We start from the raw sequence: 9691 nt of genomic DNA, 5'->3' as shown, positions 1-9691 counted from the left end.
CTTTTAAGGATAAGCGATGCTAAACATAATATTTAGTAAAAAATAATTCCTACGTTCGGGTTTTTCTTTCGACGCCGCCATATCGAAACTCTAGTAATCCTACTGTATGACTGGGTTAGCTTGGGTAGAGTTTATAAGGTCATATGACGTATTTTGAGTAGTAACTATGGTCGTTCGATTGAAACTCAAGTAACTGGAGTACGTACTCGGGTACGAATCGAAGTCGCCCCGAGTGGTCAATGCTTGACGATGATGAAATTTTCTAAAAATAAACTAGGGATGATGAGCGATTTGTCTATTATCGATAAAGAAAACAAGCTGCACAGAAATATTAGAGAGTCAGACACAGAATATCGCCTGGGTGGTGGTGGGTCTTCAAAATATATGTTCTTATTTATGTAGTCATCTAAGCTAAATGATAGCCAGCGCTCGATAGAAAATTCTAACTAGGTTAGAGTGTGCATGTGTATCAAAACTCGCTAAATATCAGGTGAGGAGTGGATCCAATAATTAACGGATAAAATTATCAAAGTTAAAACATTTACAGTAGTACGCGCATATACTGATATGAAATGATGGCAAAAACATTTTTCTGTTTGGTACATTATTTCCTGCCATTTTTGAATAATATAATCTTCTTCAGCGAATGTATACTATGAGGAAAGAATTTTTAGAAATTCAAAGCACTATAGAAATACAGGCATAAAAAAGAAAAAAAAAACACACAAAGAATCATTGCGAGTATTTTCTTGCATTCCTTCACTTTTCTTTTTAAGATTTCAAATATAATTTAAGAACTTGCATTCATTTTTATGTAATTTTAAATCAATGACACAAAATTCACCAAATCAAATGAAGCCAAATCTTAGTACATTCCTCCTTTACATGGGCGGATACATGCACTTGATTTGTGATTAGAGGGGGGGTAACTTTATTCCGACAGGGGCCTGAGGGCCGTCTTAAGGCCCCCATGCAGTTGGTTCAGGGCGAAGCCCTGTTGGGGACCCAAGGGGCGAAGCCACTGGAAACTCTTGGGTTTTCGTGTATTTCAAGAGTAAAACCAGGCACAATTAAAGTAGTATCGATTAGTTATGTACACTACAAAGTACGGCATTATTAATACTTTTCAGGAATCATATATTATACTTTCAGTGGCGGGGGCCCAGGGGCCAAAGCCTCCGAAAGGTCCTGTTTTTTCGTGTATTTTAATAGTAAAACCAGGCACAATAATAGTGGTATTGGTTAGTTATTTACCAAAGTACGGCATTATTAATACTATATAGTCATATCATACTTTAAATATCCTCCCTTATTCACAATTTTTGTTAAAGTATAGCTATGTCTTCCCCAAACAAATGTGTTTTTCAAAAAAAAAAAAGGTTCTTAAGATTGTAATAGCTGAGAAAAAAAGTTACACTCCACTGTTTATTCTGTGATATCAACGAAGCCAAAGAGATGACATTTAAGGCTTTCTGGAAAGCCAAACTTGTTCTACCATCAAGTTGTCTTAGAAGCAAACTCTCTAGTAGTACTGGTTCTCTGCCCTTGAATCCAGTCACTGCCGCTACAGGGTTAACCAATGTCAGGGTACCAGTCTAACTCTCGAGCAATCTCGTGCATGCGTATCCCAAAGTTTGTCCAGGACATCCGGTCAATCGCATCATCTCGGGGGTCTTTCCGTCGAAGGTCGGAAAAACAACCTCGAATGTATTAACATCACCGGATGTTAAAAATTTATACATCTTCCTGTTTATTCAAATCAGTGGCGGATTTAAGGGGGGCGCAACCGGCGCCCCCTAAAATTGTCAAAATTAACGTAAATCACAGTTTCGTCTAGAAATGTAAATATGTATACTTCATTACTTGGTAGACCTCATTTTTTCCTAACAAAATCTCTAGAATCCAGGAGTTTCCGGGGGTTTTGCCTCAGAGTCCACGCAAATAAAAAATATTTAACATTCATATAATAGTATATTAAAAAGACTGTCTAAATGTTTAACAAAAACGCACATTAAACATTTGACCTGACCGAGGTGCGGAGAAAATTAGGACACGTGTTGGGCATAGTCTAAAGTAAAGACCGCGTTATGTATACACAATTTTACTTTCTCTATTTAAACAGGATTTGTTGCATATATAATTTATTTTAAACTGACATGTACACATATATATATACATTTTCAAAAATATGGTTAAATGTTAATTTATTAAAAGACCTAGCAGGCTACAGAATATTACGAGGTTTTGCCCTTAGCAGACGAGGATAATGCACGTTTTACAATGTGCCAAGAATTTTCCCGCTACATCTCAAAGAAACTGAAAGAAAGGAAATGTAGTCACTGTGGCGGATCTAGACGGAGTTAAGGTTTTTTTTTCCTTTAAGAGAGAGCAAGGAGCCCCAAAATATTTGTTTGCGTTTATATTAAATTAAAACTACACTGTTGTAGATAACATAAAACTTTAGTTTTACACTTTTAATGTGAATACGTCTTAACGAGGCTGGGGAGTGGCAGCCATTTTTAGACTATTTCAATCTCCTTTAAAAGGAGAGCTCCATATAAAGATATACAAAAATGATCAAATTTTAAAACTAAAATCTTTGATTTTTTTCTTTGTCAAATGATAGTTGACAGCTAAAGATACCACATCTAAAAAAATAAGTTAAATCTGGTGGTTAATTTGGGATTAAATTGTTGACCCACTAGCCTCCTTAAACATTAAACTTCAGCCAGATACTGTTTGTATATGTGGAGACGCAGAGGACTAAGGGTACTTTGCTTATACATGTAATACTGAACATTCATAATTATATATTAAGAAAACCATACAATGTAGTACACAAGCGTTTAATGTCACGAGGATATATATTAACAGATAAATATAACATGGTATAGGATATTTTAAAAACAGATAAAGCATTGAACAGTCTTTAGTTGCTTCAAGAAAGGAACAATTAAATAATTGGGTTGCGGCCGAATCTTGACGCTCGCGTCAATATACGTTTCTTGTACAGTATAAAATATGTATTTTTATCATGCCATATAAGGGCATTCTTTAAATTTGAGGAAAAAAAGTACAATCTGCTTGCATAGAACGACATATTACGTAAGTGTATTGCTGCCAATTGAAAAAAAAAATTATTGTAAGTAGCACGTACGAAATACAATTTCGTAGGTACGACAAATAAGTTGTACATACGAGATACTATTTCGTACGTACGACATACTAACTCGTACGTGCGAGATACTAAGTCGCACATGTATGTACGAGATATTAATATCAATTCTCTGTAATTATCAAACTTGGTTGGCCACGCATAGAAAAACATTTTGATTTTTTTTAATAATTTTAAAGAGCTATGTCATTAATTATAAAATCTAAAGTGGGTTTATGAAATAGACCCTTGGTTGCCAAAGAAACGGGGTGCAAAATTCTCAATTTTGTTAATTTTGAAAACTGTGTACTTATCAAGAAAAACTGTGTCCAGAAATAAAAAGGGATAACTTAATATGTTTTCATTATTTAAATTTAATACTACAGATTAAAGTAATTATATCTGTAGTTTTAATTTAATCTCTCAATAGTAAATGGCCATTTTACATATTATAACATATCAGATATGTGATTGGTTTAGTGGAGTTTTTAGAGGCTTAAAACAAAAAAGGCACACTGATTACAAATTTAGTAATAATTAATTATGAAAGGCTGATATTTGATTATATCAAAATATGTAAAATATTGGTGGGAGACTCAAAGATGTAAAAGGAATCCAAAGGTAAAGATTACTTTTTTCTACATTTTGAAGCATTTTTTGCTTCCTAATTACTTCCCTTGAACTACTCTCTAACGTTTGGAGGTACAATGTGTATTTAGTAAACAGCAATGAACATTTTCTGGCGAAAGACCTCATCAAAGTTTTACAGTCTGGAAGAAGAAAAGAAGGCTAGACATCCTAAACAATGAAGACAGAAGGTAAATTTATGTATATACTGAGCATTACAAAAATATCAAGATTAACAAATGCATATTTTCTTAATTTTATTTGCCTTACAATACACAGTTGTTTTACCGGTAGTGGTCAGTGGTCCTTATCAAATCAAGCGAACTATACCTTTTGACAGTTTGACTTTCTGACCAATGAATTAATTATTTTTATTAATAAAAATGAATTTGAAGCATATAAACATCACTTGGTGATACAGCTGACCACCCCCCCCCCACCCCCCCGAAATATAAATGTCTATCATGTCTATAGGGCCTATAGGGATTGTATAAAATCTGTGCCATTCAGTAGGTTTACTTTTTATGATGTGGTGAGAGGGACTTTTAAGTGAACATTATTTATCTTTATAGTATAAATTTCCACTTCTGTCAGTTTTCATTCATTGTTTATCCTATTATTTCAATTCTTTATTGGCATTATAGGCACATATTTTACAGAATTGTGTTGTTAAAATATTAACTAGAGCAAGTTTGTTTCTATAATAAAAGTGCATCAAACGTTTATAATGCAGGTGACTCTCGATCTCTCGAAGTTCAAGGGACCGCAAGAAAAGTTCGAGAGATCGAAGGGTTCGAGAGATAGAAAGTAAATAAAATCCGGAATTTTCAGTTCCGATCATCGAAGTTCTACTTTTATAGATACCGGAAGTATATGTAAATAAAGTCATCGCACGTTTTCTATCGTATTTTACAGGTAATATTTACTTGATATCAGCAACAATGATCGTACTTCGACTAAATAAAACGAATTCCTGAAGTTTCAATACTTATTTGTTATTATTTAATGATTACATGAAATCCGAATACCAATTGTCGGTTTGACTATTCCGCGGCTTGATCGGGTCCATTACCTGTTCACCAGTGTTCACAAGATTTTTCAGAAAGGAATTTCTTGTGCAATATTTGCCATACTTGGATTATGTCGACTCTAATAAAAGTTCATAGCCTGCGGGAACTTATCGATTTGACTATGAATTATCGTCTCGTTTTCAAGTCAAAATAAGTTGTGAATTTTAAAAACAGTTTATAAATTACCAGTAATAATCAATTAATTATATCAACACACGGACTACCCACAGGTGAAGTGTCATCTATGTAAACACCCAATTAACACCTCAATGCCAAGCCCCAGGCGTTCACTGTTTTCTAGGTAAGATCAGACTGCATCAATTTTACGCTTGATTGGCTTGTATACACACGCAATCAAAACTTCGAGAGATAGAGAGTAAAATTCAATGAAATATGTGTAACGGGACCCATGAATTGGTTCGAGAGATAGAGAACTTCGAGAGATAGAAGTTCGAGAGATCAGGAGTAAATTTGCTTAGTTATATAGAGGAAAAAAACGGGACCGGAGGTTCACTTCGAGAGATCGAGAACTTCGAGAGATCGGAGTTCGAGCCATCGAGAGTCACCTGTGTGTGAGCACAAGCATAAAGTAGCTAAGTTTTTTAAATAGGCCTAGTATTCTATATATCAGCAAAATATGGTCATGTGATGTTCATAAGCAGAAAATAGGAAAACACCATGTTTGTTTTGATGTCATTGTTTTATTTAATAGCTTCTATCTTTTAAACTTAAAATTTATAATATATATCCAAAACTTTACTATATGAATTGACAAAATAGATCTAGGTTAAGATTGCACTGGAAATATTGAGTTATTTTTGTTTATATAGACTCTTTCATTCGTCTGTGAAGTACCGGTACATAATAATCTATAATTCAATTTTGTGTGAATAATGATAATCTTTTCAACTAGCAAACAGTTAAAAAATATATATGTACACTTGTACATATGTATTAGTGTTAAAACAAAATTTAACTAGAGGTACTGTGAGCAATGAGCTCACTAAATGATACCCCCTGCCTCCCATATGGTTATAACTGATGACAAATCCATGTTTTACTGTGGCCGGGAAACCCAAAATATGCGTCGAATCAAAAAGTAAAATAGGAGGTGCACAATGGCAATATGTAATAAAGATTATGTGAAAGGTTAATTAAATTTCACTCATTGCAGTGGTATACATGTAAGAGGAGTTGCGGATAATAAGAGATGGGTACCCAAAAGCGTAACAGACAGACGGACGTACAGACAGATGGACGTACAGCTAGATGGACATACCGATTACGGTATATCCTACCACTTTTCAAGTGGAGGGTATAATAAAACTATATACATGTACATGTATGTAGAATATTCACCTCTGATTTATAATGATATTTGTGTTATACACACTGACCATGTTTTATAATATTCTAAAAAAATTATTTGATACTCAGGCAAATATTCACTACTGGTAAGATGATCACACACATGAACATGTCTGTGTATGAATGAAATGAATTTTCCTTTTGATCATGTTCCTAGGAAAATAATTATTTTCATCATTTTTTCATCAAAGGATTTACCATATAAGATGAATAAAGAAAAAGTAAGACCAGTAAACCAAAACAGGACCAAATAGGCCATGACTGAAGTTCAAGTGCATTCTGCAAGAAAGTGGACAGCCTAGATTTTGTTCTTTTCAAGGTATTACCATTCTTAAAATATGAAAGTAAATTAAGGACAGATGATACAAACAAAAAATGGATGCCTGGATTGGTATATATTTTTTGGCATAATTTAATTGCAAATTAATGATGCTATTAATAAATTTCTAGAATATTAAGAAATTGTAAACCTTCTGTGATGTTCAAAAGTCTGCCCTCTTGAAACTATCCTTATTAATCTTTACAAATATTTTTCACTTCAAATTCCATTTTTATGCAAATATGAACTAAAAATTAAAAAGTACTTGAAGAAAGTTATTAATTTTACTGATTTAAATATGACCCCAGTTGTTATTTTCAAATTCTTTGACAAAAGTTTGTTTGTATCATCTGTCCTTTAATTGTTAAAAAATATTTCAGATTTATATCTAAATCTAAACCTTGCTTATTTCTTTTTTTTTTAAACAAAATTTAATACCTGCCCAGTAACAGAAGAATTATTATACTAGAATAAAGAAAACAACTTTCTAAAGGATTACATACACATTTAATTAGCTTGAAATCAGTGTATATTGGAAAGTGCAGGAATTATTTACCATTGCAGGTTGAGAAGGGATGCCATGTTTAAAGCTGAATTCCAACCTACTTCAACATACTTGTACTGTCTTCAAGATATCAGTGTTTGAGATGTCAAAGTTCAAATATAATAGGAACATGTTTATCATATTATGTGATGACATCCTCAAATCTTATGCTGTAAAACAATATGTTTTAGAACTTATCATGCTTTATTCTGTACCTTGCCAAAAAAAACTCAACTCAACATAATTCTCATTAACTAATTATCAGTGTTACTTGCGTATGTCAATGTAGGTCATTATTGGTACATGCCTGACCAACAAAAACTCTAAAATTGAAAAATCAAGATTTTCAGAGCAGCAGAAACAGTAGAATTTGTTATGTAAATATAATGATATGTACCGTAGTTGAGAATACATGTACTCTAAATGTTGCATATATAAAAAATAAAAAAGCGAAAAGTTCTCTTGTTTTCAGAATTTATATTAACATGTGAAAAAAAAAGAAAAGGAGATTGATATAGTTGGTGTGATGAGATGTTGGCAGGAACCTAGTAAAATGAAAGGAAGAACTTCCTTAAAATGATACTTGTGCGGGACAGTGTCTCATGGGGGGGGGGGGGGGGCATTGTTTCAACTGACTTTACAGAATACAAAAGATCCATTGCAAACCTAATTATTAATTATATGCCAAACACTATGTTTAAAGTTTTCCATTGTTGGATATTTATGTTTGAATCCAAGTTAACTTACCCAATAGGATGTGATTTTTTTTTAAACCAATGTAATTTTTCTCAAGTTTAAAGCCATGTTTCATAAGTTTTAAAAGAAAAAATCAGAATGGGGGGGGGGGGTAAATTTTTTACTTAATTCAAAGTGTCTGTGGTTTGCAATTGCCCATGAATTTAATAAGTAATTATACAAAGTAAGAAGTTGAAATGAGTAAAATATTATGAATGCCCTGCTTGTTTTAGTTTCATTTCAGAATTTTTCAAGTTTGACCAAATCTTGAAAAAGTAAAAGCCACAAGGTTTTGCAATTATTTGGCATAGCATTACAAAATGCATTATATTTTTGCAACATCATAAAGATGCAAATTTAAGATGCCAAAAAATTTAGTTCACATTCACATTTAACTCATTACACAGGTTTTATAAAAAAGTAAATAAGTGTAGTTTTGGGAATTAAGTTAAACGCAGCCATTTTGGTTAAAAATCTGGTATTCCTGTCTCCATGGTAACAAATCTTGCATTCCTGTTTCCATAGTAATAGAGAATGGATAGGGAAAATTTTATTTCATATAAGTTTCAATCTAAGGGGATAGGATAAGGAAACTTGATACATGCCCTGGTTAGTCTACATGTACTTCAAAATTGTCAGTTTTACGGAAGGGGGGGGGGCATTTTGTGCAGGTGTTCACAGTTCTCTTATCTAAGAACATATTTACATGTATTAATGCTCTTGGAAATGGGATGTGAATATTTTTACATGACACTTCTCCTAGATATGGACTAATTTTACTGTAAATGACATCAAAACAGGTAGAAAGGAACATATCTTTTCTATATGAACTTAATGAAATGTGCATATGTTCCTTGAAATATAGAAATTTTGCAGATTTTGGGTAATTTTTCATCAGCTTTTAAAAAAAAAAAATGTTGAAGTGTCCCATAAATATTTTAATGTGTTTAAACTAACTTATGTACCATCTATACAATGCACTGTTTCCTGAATTTCAAATCAGTGTGCAAAGTATTAAAAAATGGCTTTGAAAAGGGGTCTAAAATGGTAATTTTCTCAATTTGGCAAAATGCCAAAATCCCCAAAGCTAATCGTTATTAAGCCATTATGTAGAATTACAATTTTTAAAAAATTATGTTGTTATACTAGAGAGGAATAATGGTAGTTTTGAAACAAAAGTAGATTTTCCCATTCTCTTGCTTCCTTTAAGCTCATTTTTATTCAGTAAAACCTACAAAATCACGTTTTTTGGTCAAATTTTAGGAAGAATTTACAGGGGAAACAATAGGTGCCGTTACCATGGCAACGAGACATTTTTTGAAATAAAAAAATATAAAACCATGAATGATGTGACAATGTGAGTACACACAAAAAGTTTCATAGAAATTGAAAATGTAGCGTGGCCAAGCATTATTGATTTTGTTTGATAATTACAGAGAATTGATATTAAGTCGTATGTACGACATAATAAGTCGCACGAACGAGATACTAAATCATACATGTACGTACGAGATACTAAGTCGTACGTAATAGACATACTAACTCGTACTTACGAGAAGTAGTATGTCGTACGGACGAGATAATGTGTACGTACGAACAATACTGGTATGGTTAAAGATGAAATTCATTCTGTTTCACTGCAAATCGTATTCTGAGCTTAGAAACACTTACCAGAGTAATATTTATTATATAGCAAAGAAAAATATTCATCTTGATTCTTTCCGAAAATAGTCTTTGGCTGTAAATGTATAGAAAAAGAAACGCATAATAAACTTTTGAATAAAATTAAAACTTTTATTTCTAATATGTTTTCCAGTATTGTTATCAAACAATTAAATCCAACTTTAAACAACAAGTAACCGAAATCTTGTGAG

General features: G+C 32.5%; 1 long non-coding RNA gene across 1 annotated transcript; it reads left to right on the top strand.

Moving 5' to 3' along the window:
- Nucleotides 1-3789: 3789 nt before the first annotated feature.
- LOC134250787 (uncharacterized) lies at nucleotides 3790-7542 on the top strand. Its single transcript, XR_009988600.1, has 3 exons — nucleotides 3790-3972; nucleotides 6411-6538; nucleotides 7103-7542. It is a non-coding gene; the product is annotated as an uncharacterized LOC134250787 (long non-coding RNA).
- The last annotated feature ends 2149 nt before the right edge of the window (nucleotides 7543-9691 follow it).

Source organism: Saccostrea cucullata, unplaced genomic scaffold, assembly GCF_032062105.1.
Source record: "Saccostrea cucullata isolate Sc308-1 unplaced genomic scaffold, CSIRO_AGI_Scuc_v1 ctg4891, whole genome shotgun sequence".
NCBI classification, from domain to species: Eukaryota; Metazoa; Mollusca; class Bivalvia; order Ostreida; family Ostreidae; genus Saccostrea; species Saccostrea cuccullata.
Note: the sequence above shows the minus strand (reverse complement) of the source record. Positions and strands in the feature narration are given on the sequence as shown.